A 17107-nucleotide genomic window follows, 5' to 3' on the forward strand; every position below is an offset into this window, starting at 1 on the left:
CTGGGGTAAGATGTGAGCCCCAGCCCTCTCATGGAGCCCGTCAGCTGAGCGTTCTTGTTTGTCTCCTGGCCTTGCCTGGTCTGTTCAGCTCTGTAACATGGAACATTCGAGCATTGGTTCACTGCGGTGGAGTTTTGATACCGGGTTTATTAATCTTCATAGAAAACTCCCCATTGCGACACTAGGTCTGTTTGGAGCACCACCAGGAAGGGAGATAAAAACCAAGATTTGTCTAAGAATGGATAAGGCTCAGGCAGACACCCAGTCTTCAGGAAGAATGTGCTTGGGGCCTATGTGGGGTGAACGGCAGCCCCGCCAAAGTTACATCCACACCCTGTCACCTGGAACCTGTGACTGTCACCTGATCTGAAAAAGGGTCTCTGCGGATGTAGTTAGGTGAGGGATCTCGAGATGAGATCATCCTGGGTTATCTGTGTGCGCCCTAAATCTGATGCCAGGGGTCCCTGAAGGAGAGGCAGAGAGATTTGAGTTGGAGGCGGAGGTGGAGAATGGGGTGTTAGGGTCCCAAGCCAAGGATGCTGGGAGGGAGATGCCAGGAAGGACCCTCCCCTAGAGCCTTCCGGAGAAGCATAACCCTGCTGACCCCTTGCTTTCACACTTGTTGATGTCTAGAACTGTGAGAGAGTAAGTTTTGTTGTTGTTGTTGTTGTTTTTTAAGATTTTTTATTTATTTATTTGAGAGAGAGAGACAGTGAGAGAGAGCATGAGTGAGGAGAAGGTCAGAGAACGAAGCAGACTCCCCATGGAGCTGGGAGCCTGATGTGGGACTCGATCCCGGGACTCCAGGATCACGCCCTGAGCCGAAGGCAGTCGTCCAACCAACTGAGCCACCCAGGCGTCCCAAGTTTTGTTGTTTTAAGTAGTCAATCTGTGGTTATTTGTTGCAACGGTCCTCGGAATCCACTACAGGATCCAGTTGGAGACACAGAGGGACTTTCGTGGGAAAGAGAGGGTGCTGTGACCTTGGCCATGCTGCTCAGCCAGCTCCTAGGGACCCCGCTGACCCCCTTGTGGAGGGGGTCAGATTTGTGGGGAGAGGCAGCAGTGCATCCTCTGGCTTAAGATTGTTCAGTGAATTTGAACAGGAAGCAGTTTTCAACCCCCTCCCCAGGCTGCCTTGATTCAGGGACAGGAGCTGTGGCCATCATTGTGGGCACTGGGATGAAGCAGGAGCTGCGGGGAAGAAATAGACCCCACCTGCGAGGTCGCCCCAACCTGACCAGTTGGAGTTGGAGGCAGGTCGTTATTGGGACAGGGTGGAATGACACTCTCAGGATCTGCCGGTCTCACCTCCCGTAACTCAGATTCAGATACTTCTTCCTGAGCACTTGCCTTGGGGTGGGGGGGAGCAAGGGGGAGTGGAACTGGCTGCAGCAGGCAAAAGGCAGGCTCCACTTGACCCCGAGGAGGGGCGGTGGATGTAGCCAGTGGACGTGGCCCGTGGTCAGGGACCGTGGAGCCGACGCTTGGCAGTGACCATGGGATAAATGTTGCCGTCCCCCTGGACCACACATTCATCCCGGACACAGGGATGGTGACGGCCACTGTCAAGGAAGCCGGCTTCTCTGCACAAGCATCCGGTTTGTTTTTTGTTTTGTTTTCCTTTACTGAATGCAGCGTGATGGACTTTACACATAACATTTTATTTTATTATTATTTGTTTTAAATATTTTATTTATTTACTTGACAGAGATCACAAGTAGGCAGAGAGGCAGGCAGAGAGAGAGGGAGAAGCAGGCTCCCCGCTGAGCAGAGAGCCCGATGCAGGGCTCGATCCCAGGACCCTGGGATCACGACCTGAGCCAAAAGCAGAGACTTTAACCCACTGAACCACCCAGGTGCCCCTATTTTATTTATCATTTTTACTGTTTCAGCTCATGGTTAGATGGCACAGATGCATTCGCAAGATTGTGTAACCATCACCACAATCTGCGCCTTCAATTTTTCATCATTCCCGCCATAAACTCCCTGCTCAGTAAACAATAGTCCCCCTTCCCCCCTGCTCCCAGACCCCGGTAACCTCTCTTCTACCTTCTCTCTGACTCTATGCATTTGCCTGTTCCAGGGACTAGGCAGAATCAGGCAGTACGGTCCTTCTTTGGTTCACTGAAACGTAGCTTATGAACGAACAAATGAACCGTAAACGGTGGTGTTGCTAAGTCACACGGGAGCCCCCACTGCCCATAAGGCCTGGGTTCCCTGCCTTCCTCCCCCTGCCTGTTTCCATGGTGCAGTCCTCTCTGCCCCCCACCCCGCCCCCCACTCCCCAGCCCCCAGGCTGGGCCTCATCTCCTGTGAAGAAGCCCTTCCAGCCCTACTGTTGTCTCCGGCCCACATTCCTGGCTTCGCTGGCTAAATGGAACTGATTGGGTTCCAGAGAGTTCCGGAAGCCCCCCTCAGTGATTGGAGAGACCCCCCCAGGGTCCCAAGGATTTGCTCAGTGAACTGCTGACCCTGAACAATTAAGAGCATTTGCTGGGATTGTGAGCAGACGCTGCAGACCAGACCTCAGGCCCGGCGCCCTCTCTGTGGACCCAGACCGCCTTTGGCTTTGTGAACCCAGCATCCAGTTCATCCCCCTTCCCAAAGGACCCAGGCCCATGTCTATCTTTTTTTTTTTTTTTTTTTTTAAGATTTTATTTATTTATTTGACAGAGAGAGATCACAAGCAGGCAGAGAGGCAGGCAGAGAGAGAGAGAAGGAAGCAGGTTCCCGGCTGAGCAGAGAGCCCGATGCGGGGCTCAATCCCAGGACCCTGCGATCATGACCCGAGCCGAAGGCAGCGGCTTAACCCACTGAGCCACCCAGGCGCCCCTTGGTTTTGTTTTTTAAGATTTTTATTTATTTTTGCGAGAGAGTGCCTGAGCAAGGGGGAGGGGCACAGAGAGAAGCAGACTCCCCGCTGAGCAAGGAGCCCAATGTGGGACTCGATCCCAGGACCCTGAGCCAAAAGCAGACACTTAACTGACTGAGGCCCCCGGGTTGGCCCCCCTGAGCCAACCAGGAACACTTCTGTTCCTGGTTGAACTGTGTTTCCCCTCCATCCTTTGTCTTTCTCTGTGTTTTTTTTCCTCCTCCCTGTGCTGAATCGCTAGGTTCCGGTTCACAGCTGCCTGAAAGATCCATTTAATTTTCTTTTCACCATTGAACATTTTAGCAAAATCAGACTTCCCGAGAGTACCATATTCTCCCAGCCCTTGGGTCTCCCTCGAGCTCCTGGGTGCACCCTGCTGCTAAGTACATGGCCGGCTGGGACCCTGGGGAAACTGTGTTTGCAACGGAAGCCTGTTCTGTGTCCTGAGTCGGGCAGGTTAACTCACCTGACGGGGCCGGGGGCAGGGTGTGGCTGGGAGGTACAGAAGAGACATCAGCTGGGGCAGGATGAGTGGGTATGGTGGCCTGGCACACACAGTCCTCAGCTGTCCCCACAGGCAGGACAGCGCCTTTCCTCTCTTGCTGCCCTTTGAGGAGGCCACGCTTCTGTTCCTGGTTGAACTGTGTTCCCCCCAACACACACACCCCAACCCAAAGACATGTGGGAATTCTAAGCCCCAATACCTCCCAGCGCGACTTCATTTGGGAAGAGGGTCTTTTGGATTTCACCAGGTTAAAATGAGGTCATTAGGGTGGGCCTTAATCCAGTATGACCAGTGTCCTTATAAAAAGGGGAGATTTGATGGGATGTCTGGGTGGCTCAGTTGGTTAAGCGTCTGCCTTCTGCTGGGATCATGATCCCAGGGTGCTGGGATCAAGCCCTGTTTTCTCTCTCTCTCTCTGACAAATCAATAACATCTTTTAAAAAGGGGGGTGGAGTATGAACACAGAGATATGCACAGAGGGAAGACAATGTGAAGGGATGGAGAGAGAAGGAGACGGAGGCAGAGATTGGGGTCACGTGACACAAGCTGGGGAACGCTGGAGCCCCCAGGAGCTGCAGGAATGCCAGGAAGAACGCTCCCCTAGATCTTTAGAAGGAGCACGGCCCTGCCAACACCTGATTCTGGACTTCTGGCCTCCGGAACTGCAGGACAATGAATTCTTATTGTTTATTTATTTATTTTTAACGATTTTTTTTTTTTTAATTTGAGAAAGAAAGAGAGAGAGAGCATGTATGAGCAGGGGAAGCAGCAGAGGGAGAGGGAGAAACAGGGTCCCCCCTGAGCAGGGAGCCCGCGATGGAGCTCGATCCCAGGACCCCGGGATCATGACCTGATCAGAAGGCAAATGCTTAATCCATTGAGCCACCCAGGCACACTGAATTCTTACTGTTTTATGCTCCCCAGTGTGTGGTACTTTATGCAGCGGCCCTAGGATGCTCAAAGAGTAGGTAAAAGCCAAATGCATCCAAAGTAGCTGACCTGGAATGTCTCACTGAGAAGGTGGTGAGGAGGTTTGCCATGAGGGTATCCAGCTGAAGTGTGTTCCAGGCAGAGGAAACAGCCAGTGCAAAGGCCCTGAGGCAAGAGTGCCCGGGTGGGATGGGGAACTTCCAGGAGTTCTGGAGGAGAGGAGTGAGTTCTCTGTCATTTGTTTGACAGGACAGGGGCTAGAAGTCCTCTGGGAGCTGTGTCATCTAGGCAGTGATGGTGGGGTTCACCTGAGCAGGACAACAGAGGTGGAGAAAAATGGGCACATTCTAGAAACTTTTCAGACAGAGGCAGCAGGACTACAGCTTTTGTCCAGCTCTTCGGTTTCCATACAAAAATAGAATTATCATCTTCAGATTGTGTGGTGTGACCAGGAGATGGCAAACTATAGCTCCCAGGCTAAATCCCACCTGCAGGCTGTTTGTGTAAATAAAGTTTTATTGGCACACAGCTGCACTCATTCACTGATGCACTGTGGCCGCTCTCGTTCTCCCGTGGCAGCGTTGAGTCGTGAATTTCCTGTGCAGGCAGACCTCATCGAGCTTCACTCATGGAGCTCTGCAGATCTTGTGTGTTTTACAGATTGAAGGTTGGTGGCATCAAGAAAATCGTCAGCGCGCGTTCTCCAAAAGTATTCACTCATTTTCTATCCGGCTGTCATATTTTGGTAATTCTCACAATATTTCAAACTTTTTCATTCTTATTATTATTGGTGTGGTAATCTGTGATGGGTGATTGTGACTCACTGAGCGCTCAGGTACGGTTAACATTTTTTAGCAGAAAGTGTTTTTAAACTTAGGTATATGCATTGTTTTTTAGACGTAATGGTGTTACACACTTGATGGACTACAGTATGGCATAAATATAACTTTTATATCCCCCGGGAAACCAAAAAATTAGTTTGCAGGTGGGCATGGAACCCACAGTATTTCTGAGTGTACCTGTATCTTTCTGTTTAAAGACCTCAAGACCTCCCATCTTGATCCCCGACACACTGTGTTATGATACATGGTACATTTCGATACATTCCATAAAACAAGACGGGATTTCAGCCACCCTAACTGCTGACCATCACCCCCAGCCCACAGTCAAAAGTCTACTGATAAAATTTGTTTTCCCAAAGACTTAACTGCGGGTAGCTTTCTTGTGACCGAAAGCCTTACCGATACCATACATGGCCAATTAACTCATACTTTGAACGTTATATGTATCATATTCTGTATTTTTTTAAAGACTTTATTTATTTATTTGACAGAGATCACAAATAGGCAGAGAGGCAGGCAGAGAGAGAGAGGAGGAAGCAGACTCCCTGCTGAGCAGAGAGCCCAATGCGGGGCTCGATCCCAGGACCCTAGGACCATGACCTGAGCCTAAGGCCGAGGCTGTAACCCACTGAGCCACCCAGGTGCGCTATACTCTGTGTTTTTTTTTTTTTAAGATTTTATTTATTTATTTGACAGAGATCACAAGTAGGCAGAGAGGCAGGCAGAGAGAGAGGAGGGAGCAGGCTCCCTGCTGAGCAGAAACCCCGATGCGGTGCTCGATCCCAGGACCCTGGAATCGTGACCTGAGCTGAAGGCAGAGGCTTTAACCCACCGAGCCACCCAGGCACCCCCCTACTCTGTATTTTTTTTTTTAAAGATTTTATTTATTTATTTTAGAGAGGGAGAGAGAGTGAGAATGTGAGCAAGGGGGTGGTGCAGAAGGAGAGGGAGAGAGAGACCCTCAAGCAGACCCACTCTGGCCACACCTGGGGCTTGATCACACGACCCTGAGATTCAGCGGTCAGATGCTCAACCGACTGAACCACCCAGGCATTCCTGTAGTTATTCTGTATTCTTACAATGAAGTCAGCAACAGAAAAAGAAAATGTTTTTAAGAAAATCATAAGGAGGGGAAAATACATTTACAGTCCTATACTGTATGGGTGGACCCACCCATTTGAAATACACATTGTTCAAGGTCAACCGTACAGATTGTTCCGCACGTCGTTCTTTCATTTAACAATCTGTCTCATGTCTTCCCTTGTCAGCATATCTGACCCCCGTTTGTTCTTTATATCAACTACCTGCTGTCTCATCGTGTGGACGTCCTGTGGACCTTGTTGACTTAGTCCTTCTGCCCTCCTGGTGGACATTTAAGGTCCCTCCAAGATTTCGCGGTCGTCCCCATCCCGTTGCAGCATGCTATGCGGGTGTTCATTAACTGCATTTGGTCTTTTTCCCTTTTTTTGACTGATTAAAAATGACTCATGTGTGTTCCTGATGAAAAGGGCCCTGGGGCTCATCCGTTCCCCCCCCACCCCCAACGGCTGGCTTTGCTCCCTCCACCACCGGCCTGGGACCCGTTCCCAAACAGCTCACTCAGCAGATGTTTGATGATTTCAGAAAGCGAGAGGGTCGCAGGTCACGTCCGTCAGTTCCGTGCAGAGCCCCCCCAGGACCGCACCCGCCCTGTGGCCCGGCCCAGCTGAGGTGGGAGCCTTGCCAACATTGTGAGCACACGGGTCTCTATCTTTATTGTCTCTTCGATCACTTCCGCAGCGGGTGAGCTCAACTTACAAACTCAACAAATATTTTCCTGTCGGCACGACGCTTTTCTCGGGAGAACTGAAAGCTGCTGGCCACTGGGTCCAGGGCCTGCCCTGGCTACGGGCCAGCAATCCTGGGGTCACACGGCAGCATCCGATCCACAGCAGCCTCCCTCAGCTGCTGGGAGAGGAGCAGGGACCCCAGGGCTCCGGTATCCACATCCTAGTCTGTCCCATCGGCAGATAGGGTGTCGGGGCTGAACAGGGAGGGTGGAGATGTGGCGTTCCAAGGGGACCCGAGCAGTGGCCGAGCCAAAGTGCTTTGCCGTTACTCTTCAATTATGAAGCGGAATCAGACATTTCTTGGAGAGCTTTGAAGACATTTTAGACAAAAAGGCATGTGAAATGACATGGTATCCCTTGTATAGAATAACAGACCTTTCTATGCTCTCCTTTCTAACCTCCTAGCTGGAGGGAAGACACATGGGGCCGGGGTGGGGGTGGGGGTTGCGGGGAAGACATGTGGAATGCAGCCCGGTCTCCTGATCTCTTTCCTGTAATTTTTCTTCACCCCCATGAACGTCTCGGCATCTCGGGTCTCCGTGGGTCTCCCTGATAACGAGGCAGGCAGATGAGATGTGAGTGATGGAGCCTGAAGGCCCTATTTCCAAATAAGGTCACGTTCACCCGTTCTGGGGCAGAAATTAGGACCTGGACATAATATTTTTGGAGGGACACCCTTCAGCTCACTACAGAGGCCGAACTCTTTTTTCCCTGATCTTAACTGCGCTCAACTTTTTACTGACGAAACTTACATAACGGCAAATGAAACCGTTGTGATATTATAAAACAGATCGTTTTTGGATTATTAATGGTAAATAATTTTTTTCTTGGAGATTTGATTCTTAGAGGAAGTGTCGTAGATTTAAATTGGGAACTCAGGGGACCCCTGGCTGGCTCCTTCAGAGGAGCGTGCGACTCTTGATCTCGGGGTTGTGAGTTCAAGCCTCACATCAGGTTCAGAGATGACTGAAAGAAATAAACTTCATAAAAAAATAAATTAGATTGGGAACCCAGTTATACTCTCCCAGTAAACAATTGGTGGATGACTTAAATTACTTATGAGATGCAAAATGTAGTCAGAGCACTAATACCAATAGAGGTTTAACATTTATTTTTTGAGGTTTAACATTTTTTTAAAAGAATTTATTGATTTATTTGAGAGGGAGAGAGAAAGAGAGGCCACAGAGGAGAGTGAGAGGAGGAAGCAGACTCCCTGCTGAGAAGGGAGCCCTACGTGGGGCTTGATCCCATGACCCTGAGATCATGACCTGAGCTAAACACAGATGCTTAACTGCTCCAATTTTTTTGAGATCCAGGCACCCCCCCCAATTTTTTTTGAGATCCTCACAGATCTTTTCTTTGTTGAGAAGATTTAAGTTGGGGCCAAGTTCTTTGCCAGGTGCAGTGCCAAGGCTGCCGTGTTGGGGAACCCCAGAGGTGCAGGGCAGCTGACAGCCCCCTGTCCCCCCCCTCCAGGAGAGAACCAGCCACGCAAAGGCTGCTGGGAGCAGTGTTCCAGGCCGAGAGAGCAGGGCCAGGGGCAGAAGAGCAGAGTGTGGCTGGAGGATGTGGGCGAAGGGGGGGCCGCGGTGGGATCCCGGCTCTGCCCCTGGGCAGCCAGTGTCTCTGGGATGCAGCCTCCTTGGCTGAGGACTGGAGACAATAGCCCTCCTTGCAGAAGGTGGTTTGGAGGGAAAAAAAACTCCATCATTCACTCCTAGTGCGTGATGCTCATGAGGCAAAGGCCAGTTGATGTTGTTACTGTGGTTTTATTGTTGCTGCTGTTGGCCTGTTTCATGTCAGGGACTCAAGGACGCGTTCCTGTCCTCAGCAGAGCCACAGGTGGCTCTCTCCACCAGTTTGTCACGCTGCGAAGAGGGCCTCAGGAATGAGCCTTGAAACATCGTGCTGAGTGAGGGAAGCCAGTCCCAAAAGGCCACACAGTCAGTGGGATCCCACTGACACGAGACGTCCCGAATAGAACAATCCAGAGAGACAGAAAGCAGATGGGTGGGGAAGGGAGTGGGTAGGGAAAGGTGCTTCCCCCCGGGGACAGGGTCTCCTTTCGGAGTGATGGAAATATTCTAGAATTAGGTTACAGCTCTGTAAATACATTAAAGATGGTTGAATTGTACATTTTAAATGGATAAAATTTACGGGAAGTAAATGATATCTTGATTGTTATTTGTTTAAAAAAAAAAAGGAGAAAGGAAAGGAAAGAGAGAAAGAATCAAGCCACGGGAGAGGTGGAGGGTGGTGAGGCCTGGGGGCTAAAGCCCGTTGGAGACAAGGTGATGAGAGATGGGCAGGGGAGGTGGGAAGGACAGCCCCGGCTCCCCAGGCAGCAGATGCTGAGCCCCCAGCGTGGGCTGGGACGGAAGCCTGGGGAGCCAGCATGGCAAGGAAGCCTTGGAAGGTTTGCACGGCAACATCTGCAACACCCCCACCCCCTCCTGGGAGATGGCTCCTCCCGCTCCCAGGCTACCTGTCTCCTGGTGTCACACCTGGGGGGCCTCGTCCCCCCGCCCTCCCCCACACTGAACACATCTTGGGTTTAGAGCTGACCTTGCATGTCCAGTTCTAGTCCCATTGGTCCCCTTGAGGTGAGTTCTGCCATCACAGGTTCTAGAACTCACCTGTTCACACTGATCTTCCTTAACGTCGGGAGGGCTGGGCCGGTGTGGTCCGTCTCTGAGCACCTGGCTAGTGGGTGGTGTCCCACGACAGCTGATGAGAGATGAAGAAGCAGTCACCTCAACTGAGGGCTGTCAGCACCTGCCCACCTGACCCAGGGGACCTTGTCCCTTGTCCACACCAACTGGGTCAGACCTGCCATTGGCCAGGTGGCTGTCTTGGGCTCTGTCCCCTGCAGAGATAGTCTCCTGTGGGGCTGGGTGAGTCCACTAGCAGGGAGCCAAGGATGCCCAGAGCCGCTAGCAGCCTGGTACCTCTTGAGTTTCCTCCTGGCCCAGGGTGTGTCCGGAACATTCCTGGCACTGAGCTGGCACCTTTCCCAGGACAGAAGTGGCCAGCGGAGCCGAGTCGGGCCAGGGCGTTTACTGTGGAGCTTTAATTTCCAGCCTGTTTGCCCAGAAGGCAGAGCCAGCCAGGGCGCCCATTTGGGGGTGAATTGTGTGGCCTTCCGTTTTCTCCTCCACCCAACCTCAGAACTGGCCTCAGTGCCGCCAGAGGCTGGTCCCTGCTCTCCTCTCTCCGAAGCCTCAAAGAATGCATGTTCGGCACTCGTGGCAACCTAAGGGACACATGAAGGTGCCTGGAGGTTTCTGACTCCCAGCCACGCCCTGGTGTTGGTGAGAAGGGCTGCCGCTGGGGACACCTCAGCTCAGGTCATGATGCCGGGGTCCTGGGATTGGGCCCCGCGCTGGGCTCCCTGCTCAGTGGGGAGCCTGCTTCTCCCTCTCCCTCTGCTGCTCTCCCTGCTTGTGCTCTTTCTTTCTCTCTCTCTCTCTCTCAAATAAATAAAATCTTTTTAAAAATTATGTTCTGTTTTTATAAACCGACTTATTGAGGCTAGCTAGCTTACGATAAATTGCACATATCTGTACCAAGTGTTGGATTAGCTAGGTTTTGGCCTATGTTCTTGCCTGTAAAATCATCCCCAAAGGGAGACCGTGAACACAGCCGACACCCTCAGAAAGTTTCCTGGGTCCGAAAAGAAAACGTCCGTTTCCCGTATTGCACTTCTGACACCAAAAGTGGGTTTTCCACCCCCAAGGAATTCTGACACCACCTGGAATTAGCACAGACCCCACAGGTGAGGGCCTTAGTCCCACGAGACTGCCTCCACTTCTGATGCAAGCCACAAGGCCGGGTCTCCAGGACTTCCGATAGATTGGCTACAAATCAGGGGGTTCCTATGACGCCACCTTTGGATGCCATAATTTTCTAGAACTGCTCACAGAGCCCAGGAAAGTGCTTTACTTCCTGTTACCACTTTGTGATCAAGGATGGCACTCAGGAACAGCCAGAGGAAGAGATGCACGGGGCATGTATGTGGGTAGGGACTTGGATCTCCATGTCTACCCCTCGCCCTTGCCAACCTTGGCATCTCCATGTCTTCACCAAGCCGGAAGCTCTTTGAGCCCCCTACTTTGTGTTTTTACAGAGGCTTCAAGCCGTAGTCATGACTGATGAAATCACTGGTCATCGTGGGTTGTGTATCTGTCTTCAGCCCCTCTCCCGACTCTTCGGAATCACATCACCGACAAGCAGCCCCTATCCCTAGTCACCCCGTTAACAGAAAGTCAGGTGTGGTTGGAAGGGGTCCGTTATGAATAACAAAAGATGCTCCTCTTTCAGAAACCAGGGACAGAAAGTCAATACTACAAACAATGCTTCTATCTCTCATCACATAGAAAATGACAAGGGTGTTCAGAGTCTGAGCCAGGAACCCAGAACAAAGACCAAGTACAGTTTCTTGTTATTTCACAATAACAAGAACAATAGCAGGACCCCTTCTCATCCCTTCTGCCTGCTCCTCCCTCTCTTTCTCAAGCAGCCACTGATCCGCTTTGGGCCACTCTAGATTAATTTGTATTTTCTAGAATTTTCTGTAAGTGGAACTGTACAGTGCATACTCTTTTTATCTTCTTTTGCTTCGCTTCATGGTTTTAAGAGCCATCCTCGTTTCTGCCCCATTAATATTTCTTTCTTTTTCATTGCTTTGTGGTGGTATTTCATTGGGGGAGCATGATTCCTTTCTAGCAAATGCATTCTGTATATCAGACCCTGTCCCAGCAAGTTTAATCTCCAAAATCAGTTTTAATCCCCAAATTTGTCTGCAAGGAACTGTTGTGATCTCCACTTTGTAATTGGGGCAGTGAAACAGCTCAGAGATGTCAAGCAACCTCTCACACGTCACACAGCTCGTAAATGTTAGAGTCAGAATTTGAACTTGCACGTGGCTCCAAAATAAAGTTGCCCACTTGACCGCACTGCCCTGTGCAGTGGTCCTTCTGAGATCCGGGCCACTCTGGATGTCCTGGGCTCCTCAGCAGCAAGATGGGTTTTCCTTTCTTCTTTCTTTTCTTCTCTTTTTTTTCTTTTATTGAGGTGACATTGACATACTGTAAAGTTAACCATTGTTAAGGGGACAGTTCAGTGGCATTTAGTATATTCAAGATGTTGGGCAACTATTACCTGCATCTGGCATGGAACATTTTTACCACCCCTAAAAGAAACCCCACACCTGAGACACCTGAGTGGCTCAGTGGGTTGAGCGCCTGCCTTCGGCTCAGGTCATGATCCTGGGGTCCTGGGATTGAGCCCCACCTTAGGCTCCTTGCTCGGTGAGAAGCCTGCTTCTCCTCCCTCTGCCTGCTGCTCCCACTGCTCATTCTCTCTGTCTCTCTCTCTGGCAAATAAGTAAAAAAAAAAAAAAAAAAAAGAAAGAAAAGAAAAAAAAGAAACCCCATACCCATTAACAGTCACTCCTCATTCCTCCTTGGGTCCTGAAAGTAACCAGCAATTAGATTTCCAGTGTGACCCCGCCCCCCACTCCAATCTGTCCCTGTTGCACAGGCTAAGGGGTGCGCCTGCCCGCCCTTCCCTGGCAGGGCGCCCAGTGTTAGAAGAAGGTTCTCAGGCTCTGTGCATCAGGTCTCAAAACCCCTGCCCCTCTCATGGACTGGAGCTAGAGAGGAAATCCCAGGTCTTACCCTACAATTTCCACTTCCCAATGATTCCCCATGTCCGCAGTGGCATGCTGGCCATGAGCCACGCTGCTGCTGGGCACACACCAGTACTGTCCCCCAGGGCCTGTCCGGGTTCATATGATGCTGAACATCTCAGCGAGATGCTCCCCAAGGGGACAAGCAAAGCCTGTGACTCCGGCATTCAGGGGCCGGTGGGGGCCAACGTGGGGGAACAAGGAGCTGGGGATGTACGTGGGGGGAGCTGCTCCAAGCACAGGGATCTGGAGCAGGATGGACTTGCCCGCTCCAAACTTCCAAAGCAAATTCAACAGCTCGCACTTGGCCTTCAAGTTGCTGCCCAAGAGGTACATAGGGCCTGGGTGTGGCCACAGCGCCAGACTCTCCAAGCCAGGCTGGCGAAGAGTGCACGCCTGGGGCTCCTCTCTCTACCGCACCTATCCTACGATTCATCCTTTCAAAGGGTCCGATTCACTGGTTTTTAGTATATTCACAGAGTTGTGCAACCACCGTGACACCGTGTGTCACCACGGTCCTTTCTAGAACATTTCCATCACCCCCGCAGGAGACCCCGTCCCCATTAGCGTCACTCCTCACCTCCCGGCCCCAGCTCCTGGCAACACTCATCTTCCTGTCGTTGTGGAGGGGCCCTGCCCTGTTCTTGATCCTTCATGTAAATGGAATCATCCACTGTTTGCCTGTCTGGATCTGGCTTCTTTCTCGCAGCGTGATGATTTCGAGATTCAGGGCTCTGTTCCTCTTACGGCTAATACTACGTGGCACGTGGATGGACCACATTTTGTTTATTCATTCATGTGCTGATGGACATTTGCATTGCTTCTGCCTTTTGGCGATCGTGACTAGTGCTGCTGTGAACATGTGTGTACAATCTGTCTGAACACCTGCTTTCAATCCTCTGGGTATAAGCCTAACACTGCAGTTGCTGGGTCTCCCGTGCAAAGTCTGAAGGAACTCGAAGCAACTGCTTTCTCCTTTTCTGAGGTTATTATAAAGGCAATAATGAAGATCTTACTCTCTGTCCAAAGCCAATTAGTGTTGTCACGTAAAGCACAGGGCACCCTGTCAAATGTGAATCCCGCATAAGGAACAAGTACATTTATATTTAGTGTTGGTATATCCCGGATATTAAATGGGATATACTTATACTAAAAAAAATTTTTTTTTTTAATAATTCAAAAAAAATTTTTTTTGGCCATTTATGTGAGATTCAGATGTAAGTATATTTTTATTTGCTAACTCTGGCAACCCTACACCTAATTTATGTCTTTTCTCTGCTGAAAACATTGTTATTTAGCCCCATGCTTACCTACCATCTTTCTGTCTTTTGTGTACATACCCCAAAATGGAGTTGCCAGATCATATGGTAAGTCTAAGTTTAGCTTCTCAAGGAGCCACCAGACTGTTTTCCGTTTACATTTCCACCAGCAGAGCACACATTTTCCCACATTCTCACCAAAACTTGTGGCTGGTTGGTTAATTAATTAGTTAATTAATTAATAGCTGCTTCAAGTTTATTTTCCAATTGGGGTGAGACACACTGTTCCAGAGCGTCAGGAAGGCTTGGGTGGGGCTTGGATAGTAAAGAGTGGGATTCTCTCAAATTCTTTTTTGGCATTCGGTTATTTTGATATAAAAGAACCCAACTGCTTCTTCATGCTGCAGCCTGCCTTGTCTGGGGGGTGGGGCTCTGAAGAGCCCAGCGCCTCCTGAAGCCTGGGGGTGGCCACTCAGGTTGGGGGTCCCCTGTGTTGGCTTTGTCAGGCTGACCATCAAGCTGCTTCTTCATAGCTTCCAGAGAGGCAAGTCCCAGGGGATGGTGTTGCTGGAGGCCTGGGAGGATGCCCATCGTTCTGGGGACTCTAACACTGTAGCCATGTATGGGAGAGTAGGTTTCCCGAAAAAGAAACTTGCCCACCAGTGACCTGGGTGGGCCTTGGGGAGACCGGGGTGGTGAGGCACAGCTTCCCCAGGGTACTCTGCACTTCTGTGGGAGCTGTTCCTGGAAACAGATAATGTTAATGGCCCTGGGTGGTCATGAGACTGTGGCAGGAGGGGACCGCTGCCATGCCCTTGCTTGTTGGTTGCTGGAAATTTCCACGGCGACCCCTCACGGGCCTCGAGGCTTGATCACAGGTAGCAGGGACAGGATGTCAGGCCATGGGGTCCATTTGCAGGGGAAACCACCAAAATCTGACCAGCAATGGAAGCGAGCACGGAGTGCTCGGGCACGGAGACACCAGCTTAGTTGTTCACAGTTTATTTTTAAAAACAAGAAGAAACTGGTGTAATATGTATAAAGTGATATCTCATTATGGTTTTAATTTGCATTTCCCTAACGATTAGGGATGAGCATCTTTTTGTGCGCTTGCTGGCCATCTGTGTGTCTTCTTTGGAGAAACCCCTGTTCAGCTCCTTGGCCCATTTGGATGTTGGGTTGTTTGCTTTTTATTGTTGTTGGGCTCCGGGTACTCTTTACATATCGTGGGTCTCAATCTTTTATCAGAATCATGATTTGCACATATGTTCTCCCATTCTGTGGTTTGTCTATAATTCACCCGTTTATGCTAATTTGTTACAGCAGCCACAGGAAACTCATATGGTGCTCTTCGTCTCCTGCCCCTGGCTGGCCCGGAACACATGTGTGATGCATGCATAGGCACACATGTGCACCCCCCCCCAATGTTTTGGTTGTTGCTGGGGAGGGTGAATGCTCGCTCTTCTCTGTGGGCAGCAGGGAGACAGCTGGGCAATCTCAGCCCAGATTCTTCCTGATCTGTGAGGGCGCCTTGGAAGGTGCTTTCCTGCTCCACGGACATTCCCAGCAGCCTTGGCACCTTGCTTCTGAGCAGCTTCTCCCACCCGCTCTCTGTGCGCATCTTTTCTAAACACCTGGGAGTCCTAGAGAAGATGCTGAGGTTGGGCCACGCAGCAGGGCGTGTGGGTGAACGCACCTGGGTTTATTGTCTCGACTCCTTCTTGGCTCTAGTGGTTCTGGTCACCCAGATCAAGGCATAGCCTCGTAGCTGAGGCTCCCCTGAGTCAGCGTGGAGGGGAGGCTGTGGCCGGTCTGCACGTAGCTGGCTGCAGGCTTGGAGGTAAAGCCCGTGGTTCCCTGGCCCGCACTGGGACAGTAGTAAGAGGATAGATTCCCAAGGTGGCCAAAGAGAAAAAGAAGAAGACAGGCCAAGAGCTGGAGGCAGAGCAACCAGTCAATGTCGTGACCCCTTTGGCAAGAAGAAGGGCCCCCATGCCAGCTCTTAAGTCTGCTGTAATTCTGGCTCTCCCCAGTTAAACCACTTAGTCCAGCCAAAAGGTATTGAAGTGGGCTCCCTGCAGCAACCCCCCAGGTTTGGGGAAAACCAAGAAGACTTCCTGGCTATTTTCTTGAGTGAGAGCAGGTAAGGCCGGCTGAGGAGGCTCCCCCACGCTTACTCTGAACCCCAAGCCTTGGGAGTGGGCTCACGGGGGCAGTGGGGAGATACCTGTGGTCCTCTGCAGAGCCCCCAACCCCTGGTCCTCACATCTCCGAGCAGAGAGGACATGAGGTACAGGAATTCTCCCCACCTGGTCTGGAGCCCCCTTCCCCAGGCAGCAGGAAGTGAAAGTGCCCGGGTCGTGTCAAAATGGGCTTCCTGCACCCTTTCCCTGGCTGCGGTGCCCCATTTTCCCTGCTTTGGGGGGAATCGAACACGACACCTCCTTCCTTCCTCAGTGTGTCCCTCATCCCCTGGATGAACACGGAGGCTGCTCCTGGTTATTCACCGCCCCTAACAAGGCTGCTGTCAAAGTTCTTCACTAGATGCCTTGGCATCTGTGTCCTTCCAGTAGGGTCAGAGGTCACACGCAGCTTCCGCTTGGGGAGTGTGGCCAGTGGTCCCCAGGTCAGACGTCACTACGGTGCCCTCCTGGGCGGCCCCACAGGTGCTTCTGCTCACAGGCACGCCCTGTTCCTGCTCTGACTTCGGGGTCCCCGCTGTGCTGGGCTGAAACCCTGTACCTTGTGGGCGATGTGTCTGCATGTCTGCCTTCCCGCGCCAAGTCCAGACTCTGACCCCTCAGTAGGTCTAGGCGCTGGCTGGCTCTGCGGGAGAACAAAACGCTTCTCAAGAATAGGACCACCTCCCTTGGCCACCAACCCAGACCTGGCCGCTACGCAGCTCATCTCCAACCTGCTAAGAGACGTTTAACAGTCTCCTGGTGGGACACACCCGGCCAGCTCTACCTTAATGGGACGTTCCTACAAAATGACCACACTCGGCAAAGTGGTGCCAGCGACAGGGCTTATGGGGAAAACGAGGTCAGGGCACAACTCACAAGCTGTCATTGACACATTAGAAAAAGAGGCACCTACTAAAAATGGAAGGACTGCTGTACATACGTTAAGTGGCCTCAAAGGACGTGACTTCTACAGCAAATAATACAGCACTTGACCT

This window comes from Neovison vison, chromosome 6 (genome assembly GCF_020171115.1).
Source record: "Neovison vison isolate M4711 chromosome 6, ASM_NN_V1, whole genome shotgun sequence".
Classification (NCBI taxonomy): domain Eukaryota; kingdom Metazoa; phylum Chordata; class Mammalia; order Carnivora; family Mustelidae; genus Neogale; species Neogale vison.